The sequence below is a fragment of the Prinia subflava genome, chromosome 16 (genome assembly GCF_021018805.1).
Source record: "Prinia subflava isolate CZ2003 ecotype Zambia chromosome 16, Cam_Psub_1.2, whole genome shotgun sequence".
In the NCBI taxonomy this organism is placed as follows: Eukaryota; Metazoa; Chordata; class Aves; order Passeriformes; family Cisticolidae; genus Prinia; species Prinia subflava.
Window position 1 is genome coordinate 16508591 of NC_086262.1, and position 8778 is coordinate 16517368.

Genomic DNA, 8778 nt, shown 5'->3' on the forward strand with positions numbered 1-8778 from the left:
AGCTGTGCTGGCTGGGAAAGGCCATGGGGCAGGACAGACACTGCTGAGAGAGAAATGGAACTGGAAACAAATGATAGCCTTGCAAACAGACCAGATATTCTGGATAAATAGAACTGTGACAGATGCACTGCAGCAGGACCCACGTTGAGGATTCCAATACATGATTGGTGTTAGAGGCATTAGCAGCGTGGTGTGGCAAAAGCTGACAGCCCAAAAAAACGCTTATCATGGGTTGGAATTAGGAAATAGTTTGGGTCTGATTGTGATGGTGTGAATTGTGACATCTGCACCATCTCATCCTTCTCACGAGACTGAAAATGGAATAAAATCTTTAAAATCCCTCTCAGGAGCCCCATGGCTGGGTCAGAAAAGGGTTTTTCCAACACTCACCCTGGCCTTCCACTAAACCACAACTTCCCCTGAGCCCTGCTCCAGCAGACCTCATTTGACATGGAATTCTGTGCATTCCTCCAGGCAGGAGCCTCTGCTTCCCAAAATATCCCTGACAGGTGTCCTTAAAATGCTGGCAGCAGAGTGACACCGCTGAGAGAGATCCCAAAATGGATTTCATCTCTTTAAGCCCAACCAGATTCAACCCTGGACCTCCAGGTCACTTTTGTTTGTCCAGCTTCTCTCAGGCACAGGGACAGGAGAGCAGGAACATCTCCATGCCCACAGCTCCCCTCTGGCTGCCCAGGCACTGAGCTCAGGGCCGGGGCAAGCTCTGGGTGACCACTGTTAAAATCTGGTAAATCAAACTATTGGAGAGGTTTCTCTGCCCTAATTAAGGTGCAAACAAACCCAAAGTCAATAGTAGAGATTTTTATTTAACAGTAAATGTGAGGTCCAGAGGGATGGGCAGGGTTTGGATGGATGGAGGGACGGATGGAGGGATGGATGATGGATGGATGGATGGATGGATGGATGGATTGGTGGAGGGAGGGAGGGATGGATGATGGCTGGATGGATGGATGGATGGATGGATGGATGGATGGATGATGGATGGATGGATGATGGCTGGCTGGATGGATGGATGGATGGATGGATGGATGGATGGATGGATGGATGGATGGATGGATGGATGGATGAATTCCCAATGGGAATCTGGAAGGCAAAGCACTGCATTGCACTGGGGTTTTTGGGATTTCTTCCCAGCACTGCCAAGAGGAAATTTGAGACATCAGCTCCATCACCTCCTGCATTTTGTCTTCTGAATTCCTCTGTAAAGGCAGGAAACTCTGTTCAGGACAAGAGCCAGGTTGTCCCTAGGGATGCCATGCACAGGCAGAGTGGGATTTTTGTGATCCCCTGCCTTCTCTGGGCCTGTCCTGTCCCCTCTCCTCCAGCCTGGGATTGCTGGGCAGGGCCAGCTCAGGCTGCAGGAACTGCAGGAACTGCAGGAGCTGCAGGAGCTGCAGGGCTGCAGGAGCTGCAGGAGCTGCAGGAGCTGCAGGAGCTGCAGGGCTGCAGGAGCTGCAGGAGCTGCAGGAGCTGCAGGAGCTGCGGGGCTGCAGGAGCTGCAGGAGCTGCGGGGCTGCAGGAGCTGCGGGGCTGCAGGAGCTGCAGGAGCTGCGGGGCTGCAGGAGCTGTAGCTCTGCCCGTGGTGGCTGTGGGGACCCCGGAGGTGACAGTGTGGTCACACAGGGTGTGAGTCCTTCAGAGCTACAGGGCTCCATTCGGAGGCCACAGGGGAATTCCTCATTTGTAAAACCTCACCGTGTTCCACAGGGAAAAAGGGGGGGAAAAAAAATCCCCAGCAGCGTAACTGAAACCAGCCCAATTTCCAACAGCAAATGCAATCAAGTTTTCCTGTTAACCACAGGTTTGGGGAACATTGGATTGAGTCATTCACGGTGCTGAATCGATGGGAATCATCTGGAGGGGCTCCCAGGAGCAGCCTGTGCTCGCAGAGATGAACATCAGTGCAGGATGATGCTGCAGGGCCCCGCGTGGGGGTGACATGGGACATGGGCCACCAGGGAAGGGTCCCCACAGGGTGGCAGCTGTGGAAAAATGCCCTGCAAAGATGAAGGAGGCTGCTCCAGGGCAGGTGTGGTGGCACAGAGCACATCCCACAGGTTTTCCAGGGCTGCTAGCAGGAACCAGAGCACCAGGGGATCCCTGAGTGGGATGGGCTGGGAGGGAGCTTAAAGCCCATCCAGTGTCACCCTGCCATGGGCAGGGACACCTCCCACTGCCCCAGGTGGCTCCAAGCCCCATCCTTGGGCACTTGCAGGGAGGGAGCAGCCACAGCTTCTCTGGGAATTCCATCCCTGGGAATTCCATCCCAGCCCCTCCTCACCCTCACAGGGAGGAATTCTTCCCAATATCCCATCTGGCAGTGTCCTGTCCCTCCATCCCTTGGGAATTGTCTCTCTCCATCTTTCCTGCAGCTCCTTCAGGCCCTGCAAGGCCACCCTGACCTCACCCCAAAGCTTCTCCTCTCCAGGTGAGCAACCCCAGCTCTCCCAGCAGAGCTGCTCCATCCCTCTGCTCCCCTGCTGCCTCCTCACCCAGGAGCAGAGGATGCTCCCCCATCCCTCTGCAGCCTCCGTTCCCAGGGTCAGGCTCTCACCTGGACCCCCTGCCCACCCCACAGGCAGCCTCTGACCCGTGCTGGGCCCGTGCCAGCAGCGACACAACTCCACTTTCACCTTTGCAGTTGCACTGGCAGGTTTAGAGCAACCCAACCTCCTTCATCCTTTTTTTTTTTTGTTTCCCACCGCCAGAAGGAAAGTCCCAGGGAGCTGCAGTGATGCAATCCTTGAATCATCCCGTAAAGAGCAGCGGTGGGCGAGCGCTGGGTGTGAATCACAGCGCTCCTAATTGCAGCCCCCGCTCGCAGCCTGCCCTAGCCGTTGTTTGCTGTCCCATTTTTCCCTTTATTTGGCCATTTGACAGTGCTTGTTCATTACGGGACTTTTGAGGTGCCTTTTGCCGTTGCCTCAGGGGTGCCAGTGATTTTTTAATGAATTTCCCCCGGATAGAGATGAACAAAAGAGCCAGGGGAGAGGGTTTGATTTCCAGCCTCTGGCAGCGCTTTATAAACAGCTCAGATGATTAAAAAGACAAGGGTGCTCTTTTAATAATGGGCTTTGTCAGGGTTCAGCTAATTAATTTCAGAGGAAAATGGAGCATTTTGGTAGAGCAGCCACTCGAGCTCCTCTCTCTGTTCAGCTCCTCTTTGGCTTCACGATAAAATTTCCCTGTCTCGTGGAAGTCAGGGATGGTTGAGGTCCCTTCCAAGCTGGCCAAACCTCAGCCTGGTGCCCATCTCCCTGGAAAATGTGGGCAGGGTGGGAATGAGGAGCTCCCCGAGCTGCAGCCTTGGCAGGATGGCACAGAGGAAAGGTCGCTGGCCAAAAAGAAAAGAAAAAAAAAAGAAAAAGGAATTTAAATTAACCCTCCCTGGCCTCTCCTGCCCCGCTGAGGGCTCCTGACTGGTGGGAGATCAGGTGTGAGGAGGGAATGGAGAGAATGGGCATGGAAAACTGGGATTTGTGCAGTGGGGAGAAGCAGCAGGGAGTCTGTGACCTCCCCAAAGGTGGGGGACCAACCCCATTCCCAGTTTGGCCTTGTTTTCCCTGGATTCCTGGCCAACCCTCCCTCTCCCCCTCCCCAGAGTGCTGCACACCCAAGGCTGGGAAGCACCAGGACAAGCAGGGCAGTGCCAGGCTGGGGGAGCTCAGCAGGGCCCAGAACTCCTTCCCTGGGCACAGCAGAGACCAAAAAATCAGAATATTGCACCCAGCAGCTCCCGCTGGATAAAACCAGGTCCATTTGCCCTGCAATCTTCACCTTATTTAGAGGCAACCCCGTCCCTGTTGCCCTCCCCTTGCTCCACTTGTGAAATTAATGTCTATTTTTGTGCTCAGCCCCTGCCTGTTCCCCACGTACTGCCAGGGAAATGAAGAGCTGTGTTTATTCCAAATGGTTTTATTGAGGCATCGGGAAGCACAAATCAATTTCCAAACGAAGTCCTGTGGTACCCCAGGAGTCAGAGCTGACAAACACAGAGATTTGCCGGGTTAAATTAATAGCCAGGCAAGATAAAAGGCAAGGCAGGCCAGAAAATGAGTCAGGTACAATATACTCTGAAAATGTAGAGCTCAGCAGTAAATAACCAGCAGAGAGGTTTGAAAAATCAGTTGTAAAAATGGAAAAGCCAATTCTGGGAAGCCCTGAGTGCCTTTTGTCATGGGGGAGTCGCTCCTGCCCCTCTTTCCTGCCCGTCGTGGGGGCTGCAGGGGGAGAGCTCTGCTGGGAATTTCACAGGAAAATCTTCCACCTTTCCAGTTGTTTTGGGCAAAGGCAAATTCAGATTTCCTCGTGTCCTCCTCCAGGGCTGGTGGGGCCAAGAGTGCCGGCTTCCCTCTGTGGTTGTGGTTTCCTGCCAGGATCGGGAAATGCTGAATTTTGGCAAATAAATGAAGGGAAGAGATCAAGCCCTGGGAGCAGGGCAGGCAGCAGTACCCCCGAGCAATCCCAGGCACCTCCAAGTTTAACTCCAGGAGCTGCTGGCTGCTCTCCAGGAGTGAGGACACAAAGTCTGGGCTCAGAAGCTCCCTGAGCCTTGCTGGAGGAGCTTTGGGAGCTCCAGGAGGGTGACTGAGGTGTTTAAACCAGTGTCAGAGCCTGATGATGGTTGTCACTTACTGGAGTCTCTGTATGGCAGCACCATAGAGAATTAATAAACATAAGAATTAATAAATTCTTATTTATTAAGAAATTATTCTTATTATTCTTATTATTCTTATTATAAAATCTGAGCCCGAACAAGAAATTCTGTCTGGCATTTAATCCTGCCCCTGGCAAAAAGAAGATGAAACAGGACAGCCCAGGAAGGGCAGGACTGGCGGGTGGGTGGATGCTGGAGCAGCTTCACATCCCCACGGCTGCCAGCAGTACCCCCAGCCCTCCTTCTGCTGCTGCTCCCTCTCCATCCTCACCCCCCAAAACAAGGCAGAAATGCAGGATTTTGGAGGAAGGAGCCCAAAACAAGGCAGAAATGCAGGATTTTGGAGGAATCCCTCTGTGCCGGGGATGAGGAGGATCCTCAGGAGATCCCGGGAGGGAGGACAGGCACTCCCACACAGCAGCTGGCCGGGGACACCCCTCTGTCCCCAGCGTGTTTATTTTTTGCTCTGTGTTTATTTTTTTTCCATCAGCCAAGGCCTCTCGCCCTTGTTTGAGGGCAAGGAAAAGGGAAGGGCTCCTTTCCCTAAATCCCGGGAATGGCAGCTGCGGTTTGGCGGGGATGGGCTGGGAATGCCCGCGGGAGCCGGCGGTGTCCGGAGGCTGCTCCAGGAGGAGAGCAGGGAATATTAATGAGATTAACGAGATTAACGAGCTGCTCATTAGCCCCGAGTTCCTCTCACACCCACACCCCGCACGCTGCACCAGGTTTGGGGCCAGGAGATGTGGGTCACCCAAAAAATTCGTGAGCAGGGCAAAATTTGGTGGAATTTTTAGCTGCTGTGGCATCACCTGCTGAATTCCAGCCTTCCTGCCAAAAAATCAATCACCAGAGGTCCAGCAGGATTTGCAGGGTGTCCAGCAGAGACTTTCCTTAGTGTTCCTTAGGCTGTTTTATTTTTCCAGGTGGAAATACATCAGGATGAAGGGATTGCCAGTCAGAGATGAGTTCAGAGAGAGAACACATCACAAAAGTAGTTTGTGCCTGGTTTTTTGGCAGGTTTGGAAAGAATTTGAGCACAAAGCAGCTCATGCCTGCGAGTTCATCAAAACAGTAGAGAGAAGATTTCAGAAGAAAATCTGTCAAGTCCAGGAAAGGTCTTTAAGGAGGAGTTCAGCAGATGCAGGAAGGACTGAGAGAAGGCAGGACAGGGTAAAACAGGTCCTGTAATCCCCAAATCTTCTGGGGTACCAAACAACTCCTAAAATAGGCACAGAGGACAGAGGTGGCTCTGCAGGTGCCAGGTTTGGCTTCCCTTGGGTGCATCCCTGCCCTCAGGTGCTCTGCCCAGCACAGCCCCCACCAGGGCACGCAGCTCATCCTTGTGCCACACCACAAGATAAAAACGGCCAAACCCAGCTGATGGCTCAGGGAAATCTGGGAGAGCCTCCTGATGCTCTGGAGTCATACAGGAATCCATGAAACCCTTCCCAAAGCACTGCAGGAAGGGTGTTTTTAATATTGTAGGGATACTTTGGGATCAAGCCTGGTTTAAATTTCAGACAGGGTAAGAAAAAATCCTGCTGCCATTAAACAATCAGCTGCAAGGAGCTGAGGGTGTCCCAGGGAGGATTAAACCCCACAGCCAGCCCATAAATCCTGCAGATGTAATATTTATAACTAATAGGGGTTTATGCTCTTGTGTGGCCCCAGTGCCACAGTCAGAGCAGGTGCAAAAGAAAGAAAAACCCAAACAAAACAACCAAAAAGAAAACAGCCATCCCATAACCAGAGCACAGAGGGAGTTTGGTTATGTAAGGATTTATTCTTCCTTCCTCAGAGCCCATCTGCTGCTCAGGAGCTCATTTCTGTGCATTCATCCTGATTCCTGGACTGCATTCCAAGAGTCTCCACGGCCAAATGTGGAGCCTTTTTCATTTCCCTCCCCTCTCCTGCAGTGTGGCAGGAATTGCTGGAACTTGTGCTGCTTCCCACACTTGTCCCCAGTGCTGGGGAGAGAGGAGACTTTTATGCCTCGTTTCTCCAAGTTTTCCTGCCCGTTTCTTCCCAGTTTTCCTCCTGTTTCCTCCCAGTTTTCCTGCCTGTTTCCTGCCTCTTTCCTGTCTCTTTCCTGCCAGTTTTCCTGCCTGTTTCCCACCAGTTTCCTGCCTGTTTCCTGCCAGTTTTCTGGCCTGTTTTCTCCCATTTTCCTGCCTCTGTCCACTTAGTTTTCCTGCTTGTTTCCTGCTTGTTTCCTGCTTGTTTCCTCCCAATTTTCCTGCCCATTTCCTCTCAGTTTCCTGCTTGTTTCCTCACAGTTTTCCTGCCTTTTCCTGCCTTTTCCTGCCAGATTCATCCCAGTGTTCCAGGTGTTTTCATCCCAACACAGCCCAGTGCAGGCATGCAGAGATTATTTAATCCCCTGCAGCCACACTTGGTGACTCCTGGCTCTGGCTCAGTCCCTGCTCCTCCTCCTGCCATACATATTTATGAGCTCAATTATCACTGAACAAGCAGGTTGCTGTGCAAATAAATGATTTTTAATCTAAATTACCCAGTTTACACAGTCCCCCCAGCTCTGCTGAGCAGAGCAGCTGGTGTTTACCAACTCCTCATTACCGATCCTGGCAACACCAGGGATGCTGCCCAGAGAGCAGCTCTGAGATAAGCTGAGCCCGAGGTTTATCTCTGCTCCTCCATCTCAGGTCTCTCATCCAGCCCAGTTTGCACCACTGTGCCACGAAGGAATGATGAAAAAATGTCTGTTATTGTTGGGTGCTGTATTTCTGCAGAAAAGAGTCATTTCCATGAAAATCCAAACCAATCCAGCTCTCTGTCCATATCTGTATTTTCATTTTTCAGCTTTTCCTTTCTCCCTATTCCACGGCAGGCTCACACCAGAGCCCAGATGATGCAAGAATTATTCCTGTCGTGGTATTTCCACTGTCCAAGAATGAACATATGTGAGAGAAATCCAGCCCCTCTTTACTCCAGGCCTTAAATGGCCCCCCTGAGGCACTGAACAAACTCAGATCACAGTGCCAGCGCTGGTGCTGCCTCAGGACTGGGAGTGCTGGTGCCTGGAAGGTCAGACTGGGGAAGGACTGGAGCACCAAAGCCTCAGCAGGGACGTTCCTGCAGCTCCCAGCACCCTGTGGAAGCTCTGGAAGGAGGGTGCTGCTCTGGGCAGCGTGAGCTGCTGCACGTGGCTCCCACCAGGACAATTTCCAGCCTGGCTGGCTGCAGGGAGAAGGAAAACTCCTGGCCTGGGCATGGAACAGGCAGTCCCATGGCTGGGGAAGGAGTCACGAGCCAGGGCACACCTGGTGCCAGAGGAGATCTGATCCAGCCCTTCCCTTTGCCCTATTTCTGCCTCTGGGATGGAGGGGCGCGCTGGTGGTCGATGCCTTCTGCAGGATAATTCCAGTGTTCCCACATTCCTGCTCCTCCTGGAGCAGCAGCACAGCCCTGGCCAGGCTCTGCAGCCCTGCACACCCTCCTGCTGTGTCCCAAAGGTTGCCCCAGGAGTGGGGGACAACCCCTCCTGCACAGGGTGGAGGATGAGAGGAGCTCCAGGAGCTGAGCCACCACCCTGGCACAAAGCCCCCAAATTTCTCTGCCCACAAAACTGGTGGCTGGAGGGGTGGAAGGTCCTCATCCTTCCTTGGGCACTGACCCAGGAGTTGGTACACAGCTTTAAATTTCACTGTGTTATGAATTTCAATTAGCCCTGGCCACCCTGAGCTCTCGTGTGGGAGTGGACAGGCAGATGGGGGAGAGGGAAAATGATATTTTATAGGATGCTCCCGAGGAGGAAGACTTTTCCCCACTCCCCTGCAGGCACCACAAATTTGTTTTGCTGTGATTTAGGGAGGACACACGTGGTTTAAAGCAGCTCCAGAGTCCCTGCAAATCAGAACATCTCTGCTGGACTCCTGAGTTAGTCCAGCTCAGACACTGAGCCCGTGCATTTAAACAAAGCTCTCGGAGCTTCCAGAGCCACCCCAGCTCCTCTCCACAGCCCAATTTCCAACTGTCCATCCTCCTCGAAGGTCTGAGCCCGTGCTTTTCCCATGCGTGAGAAGATCCAGAGAATGTTAAGTGGACGGACTGGTCCTTCAGGACCATCCAGACCAAAATAA